Source organism: Mus musculus, chromosome 7, assembly GCF_000001635.26.
Source record: "Mus musculus strain C57BL/6J chromosome 7, GRCm38.p6 C57BL/6J".
Classification (NCBI taxonomy): Eukaryota; Metazoa; Chordata; class Mammalia; order Rodentia; family Muridae; genus Mus; species Mus musculus.
In genome coordinates, this window is record NC_000073.6 from 40848742 (window position 1) to 40865375 (window position 16634).

At 42.3% G+C, this 16634-nt stretch overlaps 1 long non-coding RNA gene across 1 annotated transcript in view; it reads right to left on the bottom strand.

Annotated features, from left to right (window-relative positions):
• Positions 1-411: 411 nt before the first annotated feature.
• The window catches only part of A230077H06Rik (RIKEN cDNA A230077H06 gene), a 49172-nt gene continuing 32949 nt past the window's right edge, over positions 412-16634 (bottom strand). The window contains exon 5 of the long non-coding RNA NR_040329.1: positions 412-2759. This is a non-coding gene — a long non-coding RNA (RIKEN cDNA A230077H06 gene). The remainder of the gene's footprint in view (positions 2760-16634) is intronic.

Here is a 16634-nt window from a genome sequence, read left to right on the forward strand (position 1 = left end):
ATGAGCATTCTAGTGCCTCCATAGCCTCACCAACACTTGGTAGTTTTATGTTGTATATTTTCCTGTGTAAAATGCCATTTCTAATCTTCTTTCCACTTTTTTGAATTGCTGATACTTTCTTTAATCTATAGTTTGTGTGTGTATGTGTATGTGTGTGTATGTGATACTGGGAATGAAGCAAGGGCACTGTGCATGTTAGACAAGTTTTCTATCAGAGTTAACTGTCATAGAACTCAGCTTCTAGAGCTAGGGTCTCAGTATGTACACCAGGCTGCTGTTGAGTCCTTACATAACTGCAGTAATTGACCTGCCTCAGGTGACAAGAGAATAAAGAAATGACAAATGCATTGACACAGAAAAGCTGGGATCTGATAAAGGATCCCAGCTCTCAAATTTAGAAGCCACAACGCCTCAGAAGCTCAGCATCTTTATTACGTGTGAGTAGGTAGGTTATTGCATAGAAATAAACAAGGAGGTAGAGGTACTGTATACAGATGAACAAGGAGACAGGTTTAACTAATCACAATAGGAGCAATCTCTATAGAGGATCAGTCTTCAGACCATAAACATGGATGTGTGTGTGTGTGGGGGGGGGTGTTCAATGGTGGACATTTTCTCCATACACTCTCAGCATTCCCATTAGGACCCAAGAAAGATTCTTTTATCCTTTGGCAACTCACTTAGGGAAGGCTTAGCCACTCCCACAGTGCTTAGGCTGTGGTCTTTGATATGGCTGTGTCCAAGCCAAACAATACACATTCATTTAATATTTCAATTGCTCCTTACAGGCTGCCTCTAAATTCCCTATGAAACCCAGACTGCTGTGGTTTCATCATACCTGACCTCTAGTTCTGAGATGACATTTATACCACCATGCCCAGTCATTCTTTACATATTCCAGATATCAATTCCTCTGTCAGACATATTCATGGTATCATGGATATTTTCTTCCAGTCAATGGCTTGCTCTTTCACATTCATTACCGTTACAGAAGATACTGTGATGGTTTGAATAGGAATGGTCCCCAAAGGCTCATATATTTGAATATTTGGTCATTAGGTGCTATTTGACAGGGACTAGGAGGTGTGCCCTTGTTGGAGTACGTGTGTCACTGGGTGTCTTAGTCGGGGTTTCTATTCCTGCACAAACATCATGACTAAGAAGCAAGTTGGGGAGGAAAGGATTTATTCAGCTTACACCACGTTGCTGTTTATCACCAAAGGAAGTCAGGACTGAAACTCAAGCAGGTCAGGAAGCAGGAGCAGGTGCAGAGGCCATGGAGGGATGCTACTTACTGGCTTGCTTTCCCTCACTTGTTCAGCCTGCTCTCTTATAGAACCCTGGACTATCAGCCCAGGGATGGCACCACACACAATGGGCCCTCCCCTCTTGATCACTAATTGAGAAAATGCCTTACAGCTGGACCTCATGGAGGCATTTCCTCAACTGAAGCTTCTCTTTTTGTGATAACTGCAGCTTGTGTCAAGTTGACACATAAAACCAGCTAGTACACTGGAAGTGGGTTTGGGGGGTTCAAATGTTCAAGCCAGGCTCATTGCTTCTTTCTTCCTGTTGCCTACAGATCTGGAGGTAGAATTCTCAGTCATCTCTTCAGCACCATATTTGTTTGTGCATTACTATGCTTCCTACCATGACATTAATGGACTAAACCTCTGAAATTGAAAATGAGCCACAATTTCCTGTGCAAGACTTGCGGTGGTCATAGTGTTCGTCACAGCAATAGAACACTGACTAAGACAGATCCTAATTTTTTAACACAGTTCAGTTATTTATCTTTAATTTTATTGCCATTGTTCTCTGTGCTCTTCTGACTTGATAGATGACATCTAATTTGGGGATAGCTCTCAAATTTCCATGGCAAAGGAGCTGTTGTTCAATGGCTTCCTTTACAACTAAACCCTCCCATTTTAGACAGAAAGTCCTTAAGACACAGGATGTAAACAGAGGTGAAACAACAGGATGCTCGAAAGGTGATAAAACCTTCTATCCTGCATGGAAGCTTAGTAAGCTAAAAATGTCCATTCAAACGCTTCAGAAATTCCTGAAACTATCAAGATTCACCAGGCCCCTCCTTCCCCAAGCATATTCTTCTAGTCAGTGCTCGATTGCTGTGAAGAGACACCAAAGCAATTTTTATAAAAAGAAAGTACTTAATTGGGACTGGTTTATGGCTGCAGAGAGTCATTTCTGTTGTAAGTAACCCCAATAAAACTCAGAGGTTCATCATGTTGGACTGTGGTAGGGTCCTTCAGTTCCCTATCTGGGGTGAGTAAATACCTGTTCCTGTCTTCCAAGGAATAGGGCCACGCAACAGGAGCCTCCTATGAGGTAGATTTCAATGTCCAGCTCCTTGGTGAGAGGGAAGAGGGCTTTCCCTTTGCCCTGTTCACCCTATGCTCTACAGTTCCAGTACAATACGTAGTAGGAAGAACAGGTACAAAAACAAATCCACAAGTCTTGTATGTAAACAAGACTACATACTTACTGAGATCTGGCTCAGGGGATTGTGATAGCCTGCTCTATAGACATGTCCTAAAGTATATGTGCTCTGAACTCCCAATGTTCTGAAGCCTTATATTTGCTCTGCCCCATCCCTTTCTCCTTCTGCTGTGCAGGTGGTAAGATGGGAAGAGGAACTTAGACAGAAAACACCCAGATTCTGCATAACCTCTTGAATCCACAGACATAGGATGAAGGCCTCTGCTCTTGCAAACTTCCACGTGCTCCAGTCTCTGCACCTATAAAGGGGGGAGAGTGAGACATATGTGCATCTCAGAATTCTGGGAAAAATGAACTGAGATAATGCATGCAAAGAGCTTATCCTAACATACGACAATAGTAGACAGTTGTATTCATTAGATGACAGGTAGGACAAGCTCCCTCGTTGCCTCCTATGTTTTAACGTTTGCTTGTTGTCTCCGTTGGGAGTTCAGGAGGCCTGTGTGTGTCTTTGTTTCGATGTCAATGTTTAGGATGTCCTGGACAGTTCAGAAAACCCACTTATAACACCACCCAATAGGATCCTTCCTATCCTGTTCCCTTCACAACTTATCACCAAGGTGCCCCCATGACTAGACTGTGGCTCCGGATTCTCTCACTCTAGCGCTCCCTGCTACTAAGCCTCACTGCACACTCTGCCCAGTCTCTGAGGCAGTGGATCTGGCTTCTTCCAAGCAGGTTCTATTTGGCTGGTAGTGCCAGCTGCTTCCAGCTGGAAGCAATGTCAACCATGAAGTTAATCCAATACCATAAAATGCCATCATCCCAAGAGTGCAGCAATTGAGAGAAAACGTGTGTATTCTTCCGATTTCAGAGTTTCCTAGTTATTCTGCCAGCCTGGGATATATCTGCCTCAGGACCAGAGACCACATCAGAGAGTCATGCACTGGCCTTCCCACAACACAGGCCCTTAACGTCTCTGTCATCAGTAACATGTAATCTATGTGTATGGAGTGAATAGATCAACTAATGACAGGTTCCCAAGTGACTTGGGCTCACTCATGCATGCAAGCTTTTGATTTCTGTTCAACAAGCAGAAAAGGCCACTGTTTTCATTCAGTGTTTGTGGCCAGAACTGAGGACTCCTTTTGTAAGACAGTTGCTCCCTAGTCATTCATGTAAATGCACGGGAGGGGGAGGGTCAGAATTCTCACCCACTCAGGAACATGTCTGTGAACTCCAGGTTTCTCTTGCTTCACTGAACCCATTTTCTATAGCTGTGTTCTAAGTATCAAAACATTACAACCTGATGCATCCTTTAGTGTCCAACGCCGTTGCCAACTTTTCTTTCCCCATCCCTTGGAAACAGAGAGCCATGAGAACCCAGGCTTGGGGGTTTGATGGAAAGACTCCACCTCAATCCCTTACTGCACAGGGCCTCAAAGCCAGGCTTTCTTAAAAGTATCCTTACAGCTTCACAGATCACACGCAGTCATCCCTCCACTTATAATATGTTGCATCTCTTTCTCAGACCTCAAGTAAAGCAGCTTTTACTCTCCAATCTACACGCTCAGAGTTGACCTTCAAAACTAGTTAGCCACAGATGGGACATACTTGAATCTATATCCTGGAGTCTAAAAATTCCAAGCATAAACCAATGCCTATGCTGGCTATCTCCTGGTATATGGAAGGAATTCTTGTCTAGCTCTAAGCTTAATAGCCCTGGGGCTAACCTTCTCTTGTGGACACTGGACTGTTTGGGGACCTGAGTCTTCAAGATTCTTTCCTCTCCAAGTGTCTAAAGATGGATTGCCCTGGAGGATTGGTCTGGCCACTCCACAGCTACAGCTGGCTATTTCTTCCCATTCTCGTAAAATCCAAGCTCTTCAAACTGAAGCCTGTCAAAGTGACATCAGGGGCCAGACAGGACAACATGGGAGATGACACCCCATTCATGGTCTCTTGTCTAGAAATACAGGATGCCTCATAGCAGAAGCTGCAAATCATGTATGTCACAGTTCATAAGTGTGCCTGTTATATCTCATGGCCTGGGTTCCTACAGGCCCTGCTTTCCAAGGATAGGAGAAGAGTCTCTGTAAGCAGAGCTGACCCTCAGGAATATACCAGTTCTGCATATATGTAGCTTCACAAAGAAGTTTCATTTTAAGAAACCAGATGGGACCTTGTGTGTTTCCCTTAGCCTTAACTATTGAGCACCAGTGACCTTGGCTGAGATATGACATCTCATCAAGGCATGGGTAAGTTGACCTAGTAGACAGGGTTCTCTTCTCTGGAAGATCATAGTCATAGAGTGTGGCCTGGCTGCTACTGATTCTCTTATTTGCTTTTCTTTCTTCCTTTCTTTCTTTCTTTCTTCCTTTCTTTCTTCCTTCCTTCCTTCCTTCCTTCCTTCCTTCCTTTCTTTCTTTCTTTCTTTCTTTCTTCCTTCCTTCCTTCCTTCCTTCCTTCCTTCCTTCCTTCCTTCCTTCCTCTCTCTCTCCCTCCTTCCCTCCTCCTTCTCTCCCTCTTCCTCTCTCTCTCTTTCTCTCTCTCTTTCTCTTTCTTTCTTTCTTTCGGTATTTTATTTATTTATATTTCAAATGTTATCCCCTTTCTTGATTCCCCCCCTAGAAACTCCCTATCCCATCACCCTTCCCCCTGCTTCTATGAGGGTGTGCCCCCACCAACCCACCCACTCCTGCCTCTCTGCCCTTGCATTCCCTTAGCAGGTGAGCCCACAGACAAACCCTATACAAAACTGCCTGACCCAAGAGCTTTTATGTTCCATGATGTCTATTGGCTATGTGGTCTTTGAAATGTCCAGGTGGTCACTACACACATTCATAAGCAGACAGTAAGCAGAGCATGGAAACACAGCTATTGGTTAATGATTGGCCAACGCTTCTTAGCATAGGCTTTCATTGCACATTATATAGTGGTAATTCATAAGACAAGTGGCCAGGCTTGGCACAGGTCAGCCATCCCATCTACTAGAGAAGCTGAGGGAGAATTTCAAGTTTAATGCCTAGACTATACCTTGAGCTGAAGGTCAGCCCGACCAACTTAATGAGGCCCTGTTGCAAAATAAAAAGTATACAGTAAAAATTGTAGCTCAGTGGTAGTGTGTTTATCTAGAATATATTGAGTTTTGTGTGAGAGAGAGGGGGAGAGAGAGACTAAGACACAGAGAGACACCCACACACAGAGAGTAAGATATAGGCAGAGAGACAAAGACACAGAGATAGAGGCAGAGACAGTGAAAAAGAGACAGAAACAGAGAGAGAAAATAAGAAGGAGAAAAGATGGTGTCCACAAATAATGCCTGCAGCCAGCTCATAGAGGGCTAAGAGCTGATGGAGTGTCACTCCATAGCTGTGGGAGAGAAATTGACCAAACCAGTGGGGACTCCCCCAGGTCCAGTGTTACAGGCCAGTTTTCCTAGATGTTCTCAGCAAGGACATAGCAGAATCCATAGAAAGCTGATTTCACATCTCAAACAAACAAAGGGCTGTACAATAGTCCCCTGTGACATAACAACCACCACCACCTACCTCCAGAACTGCAATTGAAGGAAACGATATTAACCACTGAGGTTTATTGAATACTTCCTTCATGCCAGGAAGGAGGCTAAATTTTTGCATTTATCACCTCAATTAGTCATTCCATCTACAACCAAGAGACATTTGTTATCATGGTGTCATTTTACAACAGAGGACATTGAAACTTGTGTTAAAATGTACTGAGTCATAGAGCTAAAGGACAGCCAACGTCCACTTACCCTCTGACCTGTGTAATTAGAATGTAATCAGCTCAGTAACCTGCCTATGGCATACCCCTGCGTTGTGTTCCCTTTACAGAAGGTTCAAGAGAGACAGAGGTCAGCCTAGATTGGCCCAAGCAGTACTGGGAAGACCATGTCTCAGAAGACAAGCTCTTGGCAATTCCCTGTGGTTGTTTGGAAGAGATGTTCTCTATAGGGCTCTGGCATTTGAATACCTGGTCTCCAGGGGGTGGCACTGTTTGAAGAGGCAGAGAAGGTGTGGCCTTGCTGGGAGAAGGGTGTCATTGGGGGTCAGTTTTGAGAACTTAAAAGATCTGTGCCGTTCTGAGTTTGCTTTCTTTTCGGCCTGGAGTTCAGGATGGGAGTTCCTGGCTTGCTGCTCCAGTCACTATACCTGCTATATCTGCTCAGCTTTTGTGGACTCCAATCCTCTGGAACCCAAATAAATACTTTCTACTAGAAGTTACCTTGGTCATGATGTTTTATCACAGCAATGGCAAAGTAACTAGTGAACCTCTCCGTCTGAATGAGTCTGAGGTCTACCATGGTTCCTCTGACCTTCTTAAGCCTGGGTGTGTGAGCATGACTGAAAGTCTCACCTCAGCCACTTAACCAAGGAAGGCTTTTCGTTCTGCTGAAGAATCGGCTTTCCTTTCTCTATCCTATAACATAGCGCATGAGTACAGTAACCACAAAACCTGCCCTGGCCCTTTCTCTAGTTCAGAAACCAAAATTGAAATGGTTCTCAATTCTCTTCCATCTCTGGCAGCCTCCTCTCATAACTCATTGCCAACCTGGATTTGGGGGGCACAAGCTTTCTAATTATGATACCACCACTGCCCCAGTCTGCCTCAAAATATGGCCAGAACTTGCCACTTTCTAAGACGACAGTCTTTCTTGGTTTATTCTGTGAGAATTGGGGATGTTTCCAGCCTTGCCTACAACCCCCAAGCCTGGAGACAAGGTGCTGGGCCCATGCTCACTCACTAGTCAATTGCAGAGCATAGCCTCCCCTTCTATCGGTGAAATGTCTCACCACCATGCAGTCACTCTATAAATGATAGTTAGAGATAAACCTTCACAAGTCTCCCTTGAGCAATTAGGTGTACAAATTCCATTATTAGCAATGTGGCACCCCTCCCTAATTGAGCTCTGAGAGCTCTCTGTGGGACCTCAGTCAATATTTGCTGAAAATCAAGTACAGACCTTGTTATGATCCCGTGCAAACACGGCATGCCACTCTAACAAGGCATACTCTAGGCTCAAGCATGCTCCAGTCTCGAGGAAGGGAACTTAAATTAAGCTGTACGAGTGTCCATGGGATAAAGCATTTCCTGATACCTTTGTCAGTTGCCAAGGCCTGGCCTCCACCAAGTGTAAGTACTCACTGACTCACCACTCAGAACCAACACTCTTGGTAAATACTAGGCACAGAGGCCGGCATAAACTTGGCATTCAGATGATCAAGTAAGGTAATGTATAACCGAATGTGTGGATGGCTGACTTAATAAATGAAAGGAGAATGGGAAGGAGTGAAGAACAACAGACTTGGATTCACAAAATTGGATGACTCGCCTTGCTGTTCTGTTCATGGACCCCTTTTCTGGCTCATCCTCTACACATCCATTCTCTCATTGATAAACTGAAATGGAGAGTCATGGTCTGACTCCTGCAGCTGAACAGCAAATTAACAGATCAGAACGCACCATCCAGGCAACATGTAGGGTGGAAGCTGCTAGCGGCAGAACTGTTGATGTCTGTGGCCTGTTGCCACTGGGGCAGTGCAGATGTCCAGGGTCTATGCTGCTGTCTGAGGGCACTTTGATGTCTGTAGACCCTGCTGCCACTGGGAGTCATGTTGCTGTCCATGGCCCATGAAGGTTAAGTAGATGTCCATGGTCTGTGCTGCCACCTGGGGCCCTGTTGGTGTCCGTGGATCATGCTGCTCCAGGGGTCCATTCTCATTTGAATGGTCTGCACTGCCACCTGAAGACGTGGTGATGTCTGAGACCATGCTGCTTCAGAGAGTCATACATGGGTCCATGGCCCTTCTGCAGCCATGGCCTGTGTTTCCACTGAGGGCTGTGTGGATGCCTACAGCCTCTGCAGTTGGTTATGTTGGGTGTCCATGGGCCATGCTGCTAATGTGCTGGGAACCATATTAGTGCCTGCACTGATGAAGCTATAATGATGTCCATGGTTCAGGCTGCCTTCAAGGGCCTTGACTGGGTTCGTGGTCCTACTGCAACTGGGAGTCAGGGTCATGGTCTATGCTATCACCAAAAGCCTTGTGGAGACCCATGGTCCATGTTCTCCTTGACTGTGAAGATCAAGGAAGCCACTTTTGCTGAGATATTGATGGCTGAGGATGCACAGTTGAGAGGCAGGGACATGGAAAGCTTCTGTGACAACCCCTACCTCCCTCCTCTCCCCACCCCCAAAGTGGTAGCCTGGGCAGGGGGCCATCAAGGAGAGCTCTTGAGTATGATGGGGATGCTGAGGTATGGATCTCCACAGTTGATGGAATCTGGCTGGGGGCCTGGGAGTAGAAAGAAGTTCTCTTTGGAGACAGTCCACTAGGAGTTTGACTATGTGTATGGATGACACAAATTGGACTTTTTATAATTCTTACTTTTATTTTCAGGGGGGGTGGGTGTTACCAAGGTGGGGAGGGGGATATGAAGGGACTGGGAGTGCCTGATGTGGGAATTGCATAGAACTCATAGAGATGTTATGTTAAAAATAAAATAAAATACAATAAAATAAAGATCATATAAAGTAAAAATTAAAGGAAATTTGTTGATAAGGTAATGGCTCAGTGATTAAAGTGCTTACTGTGTAAGAATGAGGACTCAAGTTCAGATAACTGGCATCCATGTAGGAAAAAACTGGTGTGGTAATATACACCTGTAAACACAGTACTGGGAGGCAGAAACAGCATGATCTCTAGCTAGCTAATTAGCCAATCAGTGAGCCCCAAGTTCAATGGAAAATTCTATCTCAAAAAAGAAAAGAAAAAAAAAAAAGGAGAGTGATAGGATATCCCAACATATCCTCTGGCCTTTGCATATATAACCTCACATTAAGCAAACACACATGCACACACACACATACACACACACACACACACACACACACACACACACACAGGGTGGAGAGCATTTTTAATAGAAAAAATTCAATACAATAGAAAATGTTTCCCTATGTTAAAAAAAATGAATGGAGCAGCTAAAAAAAGTAACACAAATATGTTTCATAAAAATATGATATAATGAAATCTTAATGCAAAGATACCTCCCAACCAATGAACTTATCAAACTTCATTCATTTCATATTTTCTAATTTCTTGCTTCTTTGTGACTTTCTTTCCCACTCTATCTCTTCTTCTTTGTTTAACCTTGCATTCCCCTCCTATTCCTTAATGTCATTCATTTGATATTTGTTACATTCATCTTACATGATTTTTAACTTCATAGCACATTTCTGTATCTTGAACAATTTAATATTATTGCTATTTTCACCTTAGTGAGTGATGCAGGAGATTTAGCACTCAAAATTAGGCTGTTCAGTGAGAGGATTCCTAACTAAAACAGAAGAGATAACATGGTTTTTTTAATGCACAAATTATATTGCAAAAATAAAAGACACATGAAAAAGAAAAGCTATTATCAAAGCTATTATCATCTCCCAAAGACTGTAACTTTCCAATAGTGTATTGAAAGATACTGCAATAGATAAAGTTCGACACTAAATTTTCAAACATTTAACAGTAAAAACAGTAAGTGACCTCCACGAGGTTACAAACAAGCAGATTAATTCAATCCAGAACCTGGAGAGGAAAGTCAGCAATACCGAAGAAAAGTCAACAAAATTGGTGAGAAAAAGCCGGGCGTGGTGGCACACGCCTTTAATTCCAGCACTTGGGAGGCAGAGGCAGGCAGATTTCTGAGTTCGAGGCCAGCCTGGTCTACAAAGTGAGTTACAGGACAACCAGGGCTACAGAGAAACCCTGTCTCGAACCCCCCCCCCCCAAAAAAAAACTGGTGAGAAAATCAGTGCTATACGTGAAAGCCACCAAAAAGGAAGAAACTCTCGGTAGGAAAAGAAAAATCAATAGAAATGTTGGAATGAAAAGTTGAATGAGGACCAAACACATACACAGTAGAAAGCATCTCTTAATAGGATTAGCCAGGCAAAAGAGGAAGTATCAGAAATGAAGGGCAAGGCTAAAGAAACATCACACTCAAGTACGAATAAGGAAAAACAAAATAAGGAAGCATGACCATAAATGGCATCTAAGAACTCTGAAGCAAGAGTCCACAGGATAAAGGAACTGAGATAAAGACCAAGGGCATAAAGAATTTTCAGTGAAATTATACACGCCCCCCCCCCCACGAAAAGTCCTCAAATCCAGAAAAAGAAATGCATATTCAAACCCAAGAGACATAGAAACCCCAAATAGACATGACAGCAATAGAATCTCTTGACTACATATTATAGTCATGATGTCAAAAAATACAACACATACACACACACAATATTAAAAGCTATAAGAAAGAATACTATCTTATCTACAAAAGCAAATACACTAGCATGACATCAGATTCCTTGTCTTCAACCCTAAAGAGCAAGAAAGCATTGATGGCCAAACTGGAGAGTAAAGAACCTCCAACCAAGATTGCTGGATCCAGCAAAGCTGTCTCTTAGGATAGACAATGGAAAATGGGCAATTCAAGATAAGCACAAACTGTGGCACTTGATGAGACCCCCTAAAGCATAAGTAGAGGTAAAATCAGGCTGCTCTCAACTCACCTTCAAAGAGATGCAGACTAGCCGACTACAGTATTGAACTCAACTGCAAAGAAAAATAAAATCATGAAAACTTCAAGAAGATGAATGGAACTGAACAAAGTTATACTGAGCAAGGACACCCAGACCCAGAAAGAAAAACACCACATGTTCTCTCTCATATGTGGATGATACTTTCCAATGTTTAGACTTGTGTCTACCTTGGAATACCTGTTGAATCCAGAAAACTAGGAAGTGGCCATTGACTATGAGGAAGAACAAAGTTATATCATTTCCAGGAAAATGGCTGGAGTTTATCATGGAAACTATCATGAAAGGCAAATAATCCAGACTCAGAAAGACAACAGATCGAATATGTTACTGCATAGTAAAATCTAGATTGTGTACTGCAATTCTAGGAGCAGACACTATAGAACTTAACATCCTGCTCCCCCCTGCCCCAACACACACACACACACACACACACACACACACACACACACACACACACACACACACATTTATAGAGATAGAAGACTCTGTGAGCAGATATGTATATGGGACATATGAGACATGCACATGCATATGTGTGTGCATATGGACGCCTGATTCAAGTTCAAACACCATTCCATTCCCTCAGTGACAAAGTCTCTCACTGGCATGGAGCTCAGCCATTAGGCCACAGTAGCTAGCCAAGGAGGACAGGGAACTTCCTGCCTTCACCTTCCCAGTGCTGGGATTAAGTTTCTGCTACAATGCTCAGTGGTCTACAGTCCTAGAGATTGAACCTGGGTCATTATGCTTGCAAGGTAAGCTCATTACCAAGTGATCCATCTCCTCACCCTAGACAACATTTTAACCTTTCTTCGTTGCGTTACTTGAAGTTCGTAACAAATATATTTCATTGTTATACAAACAACAGAATTTTTTTCTGAAAATAATGTCAAAATATTAAGTGATTCATTTCTGATGGTAAAAATACTGAGATTTGGGGAATTTTGCTTCTTATAATTTCTTGCAGTTTAGGTTTCCAAAACACTTAAGAATTATAAATATAATCATTTGAAAATAGAAATAAAACCTAGAGTTTCCAATTTGGCAGCGGGGAACTAAAAAAGGTTGGATCATCAAGTAGGACAGAAAGGAGAGCAGAAACGTAAAGAAAAAAAAAACACTCAAAACTAACATCAGAATAACACTCAAAAAGTAAGTAAAACATATCTCCTATTGATCTTTGTAATAAATTTGAACCCATTTAAGTTACAAACCAGAAGATAGGATCCAACCAGTTTGGACTTCTCTGCATCTAATGATTTGTTGCTCAGTACAAGACACACATGGCAATCCAGCCATGCTGACAAGCTGCTGACGAAGCTGCAGGTTACTGTCTGCGCAACAATAACAGCAGCGCCATAGCAATAGCAGGAACACAGAAGCAGAGGACAGCAATTCCCGCAGCAGATCCTATCAAACTTAGTGCAAAAAAGCATTTACAGAGATAAAAGACTCTATGATTATAAATGAAAGAGACTCTGTGAGCAGCTAGAAGAGCTGGGAATTTGATGTGCCTCACGGAAAAGAAGCCTCTAAAATATGCGAAACAAAACTGACAGAATTCCAAGAAGAAACTGATAAATTTATGATCGGTATGAGAAAGTCTACCCCCTTTTCCCTGAAATTGTTACTGCATTAAAAAAAAAAAAAAGTACTTATGACAGAGAAATTTGTATGAAATGGTAGCAAACTTGATCTGTCAGATAGGAGGAGAATTGTGCGGTGAGCAAGGAGAGGTATGCATTCTTTCCAACGAAATAAGGAAGCTTTACAAATAAACAGTCTTGCAGGTAGATACCACAGAAGCCTGATAAGTTCCAGCGCTCATGACTTCCAAACAGTACGTGCAGTAGGCAGTGCAACTAGACTACAAACTGACGAACTGGAAAAAACATAACACCTTTCAATAGCACTTCTAAATTAAATTACTCAAATAAATACAACTAAAGCCGAAGATGTAGCTCAGTACTAGAGCTTGCCCAGTATGCCCTAGGTTTCATCCTCAGAATCTACAATTAACAAACAAATGAATAGATAAATAAAATTAAAACATTAATGACAAAAAAGTTGATAGTTGGGGCTAAAGGCGGGTAATTAGTTGTAAAATAAACTGATTATAGTTCCTCTTACATTTATTAACAAAACAACAGAAGAAACTCCAGTGGGACAATAGAAGCAGAAGGATTAAAACTCCAAGGTCATCTACTCTGTAGTTCAAGGTCAACATGGACTAAAAGAAATACATATGCATATAAAGAATGAATTAATGAATGTAAATGTTATACTACTCAAGAAAGCGAAGCTCAAGTCTCAGAGGAAGAAATGCTGTCAGAAGGATTAGATTATAAGTGTTTTTAGAAGTGGACAAGAGCAGTGAGAACAGGATTGTCTGTCAAGAGCTGGGATGCTGGACTCTCATCTTGCCTGTTACTGACTCATACTGTAGAAAGAAAGGGTGTCAATCCCAGGCCCTTCTGCTCTCTATCCTAGCAGTTGCTCCAAGGCCCAAGTTCTCTGAAGACTTCACATCTGAATCTTTAAGTACGAGAAGCTGGGAGGAGATACTTCTGCTGACGACACAATCGGAATGCACGGAATGGCCACTGAGGTGGTTATTCTTAATGACCGATTTGATTGGATTGAGAGATACATAGATTGTTTATTTGGATTGGGATTCACACACAAACACAAACACACACCATTTTTTGTTTTCTTGAGATAGGACTTCTCTCTGTAGTCCTGGCTGCCTTGAAATTCACTCCTAGACTAGGTTGGCCTTGAACTCAGAGGTCTACCTGCCTCTCCTTCCCAAGTGCTGGAATTAAAGGTGTGCAACGCAACTACCCAGTCTGGGATTCTTCTATTTTTATGTTAATAAATTTATCAAGAACTTGATTCCACAAAAACCAAAACAAAACACCAAAGCTTGGTGACACACATCTTTAATCCTACTGCCTAAGAGGCAGAGGCAGGCAGATCTCTGTGAAGTTGAGGCCAGCCTGCTCTACAAAATGGATTCCAGGGCAGCCAGGGCTGTTACACAGAGAAACCCTGTTTCAGAAAACAAAACAAAACAAAACAAAAAACAAAACAAAACAACAATGGACTGGACTCCAGAGATATGTGAATCACAAGCACTCTGACCTAATAAATAGTTTAAATCCATTGATGGACTCATAATTTGATGTCTCCTAGGAGGCAATTGAACTGTAGCTGAGCCCTTCTTGGAAAAAAATAGGTCATTGGTTACATGTCCTTTGGGGCTCCTCTCTGCTTCCTGTCTGCCATGATTGCCAAGGCTTCTGACCACCACGCCCTTACTACTGTGAGGTACAGAAACCTTGGCAACAATCAACAACTAAAACAACCCCCTACTCCTTTTTTGTTTGTTCTGGGGATGGGGGGTATTTTGCTTCTGCTACACAAAAATCTAACAGAAACACCAACAGAGCTTACTGTGAAGCCTTTTACACAGAAAGAATACAAACACCACTATCAAGAGAAATATTTAATGCTTTCAAGAGTCACTTATTTCAAAAGAATAACAAAATACAGATAGCATCTGTGGCAGAAGCAGAATTATATAACAACTCTCTTATTTTGTTTTCTGTTGCTGTGATGAACACAATGACCTAAAAATAACTGAGGGAAGGATGGGGTTTATTTCAGCTTTCACTTCCAGGTCACAGTCTGTCACTGCAGGAGGTCAAGGAAGGAACTCCAGGTAGGAACTGAATTAGAATCCATGGATGGACTCTGCTTATTAGTGTGTTCACTGGCTTATGCTCAGCTAGCTTCCTCAGAGTCCCAATCCACCTGCCTAAGGATGGTGTTGCTCACAGTGGGCCAAGTCCTCCTAAATCAATTATCAATCAAGAAAAAGCCCCACAGATGCAGGCTAATTTTACGGGGGCAATTCTTCAGTTGAAATTCTCTCTTCCCAGGTGATTCTAGGTTGTATCATTTTATTAAGTTGACCAAAACAAAACAAAACAAAACTAACCAGGATAAAAGCTATTTTAAAAAGTCAGCATTTGAGCAGTCAAGACTAAGACCAGTATAGAGTTTCTGCACACCATTACAACTAAAAAAAAAAAAAAAAAAAAAAAATGGATAGAATAGACCATCTTAGTATCTTAGTTAGGGTTGTACTACTGAGAAGAGACACCATGACCAAGGCCACTCTTATAAAAGAAAACATTTAATTGAAACTGGCTTACAGTTTCAGAGACTCTGTCCATTATCATTATGGTGGGAAACATGGCAGTGTGCAGATAGACTTGGTGTTTGAGGAACCAAGATTTCCACATCTTGATCCACAGGCAACAGAGAGGGACTGTGTGTTACACTGGGTATAGCTTGAGCATATATAAGGCCTCAAAGCCTGCCTCTCCAGTGATATACTTCCTTCAACAAGGCCGCACCTACTCCAATAAAACAACACCTCCTAATAGTGCTACTCCCTATGGGCCAAGCATTCAAACACACAAGTTTATGGAGGCCATACCTATTCACACCATCACACAGACTACAAAAACAAAACAAAACAAAACAAAACAAAACAACAATGACCTAAATGTAAGTAACAACTCCAAGGAGACTTCTACAGAAAAGAACCAGTGGCCTGGTATCTCAAATCTGTAGTCCTAGTTACTTAGGAAGTAAAGGCAGGGGGATCGATTACCAGCTCAAAACCTTCCTATGCAGAAGGTAGGGTTAGGACCAGCTCCACGGTGGAGGTTCTTCAGGGTTTAAGACCCTTTCTGCCTCTTGTATGTATTACAACAATATCATCAACAACAACAACAAACATATAATCTATACTAGAAAAGACAATTTGAACATCAAAATCAAAAGTACATAGAGCAGATAAGGACAGACATGCAGACTGTTTCAGAGGGTGACCTGAAAGGCTTCAATTGACCCACAAGATTCCCGAAGGAAAAGGAGAAAAGAAGAGGAGGAAAGAGGGGAGAGGAGAGATAAAAGGAGATACGAAATAAATTACTGATAAAAGCATGGGTTAGGGCTATAAGTTACCTGTATTATTTACTTTTTAATTACTTTGTAACAAAAAAATTAAAGAAAGAATGGGTAAGAGAAGAAGGGAGATGAAGTCTAAATAGAAGTTCTCTAAGTTTACAACTTCGGTCTCGGAGAGGCATTATGGAGGATTTTTTTCTTTTATCTACTTTTTTTCTTTTCAAATATCTTCTAAATTATTCGTGGTAAACATGTATGACATGTATAAGCTGAACAAAAGCAGTCAGTGCTTATTTATAGACACTGTGCTAAGCTTCATGATGTAGAAGCCTCGGCTGTGGAAAACATACTGCTATTCGGACACCCTAACTGGTTAGAAGTGCTCAGCACATCCAAGACAGGTTTCTGGTGAAGCTGATAAGGGAGGGAGAGGATTTTAATTTCTCTGTCAGTACTGCCTCCCCAGGCCCTGGGAGGTGAAGACTTCAGGAGCCCCAGTCCCTCTGCCACCTCCCTGGGGCCAGGGCTGCAGCCACAGATAAAGGCCAGCCATGCTCTCACTAATGAT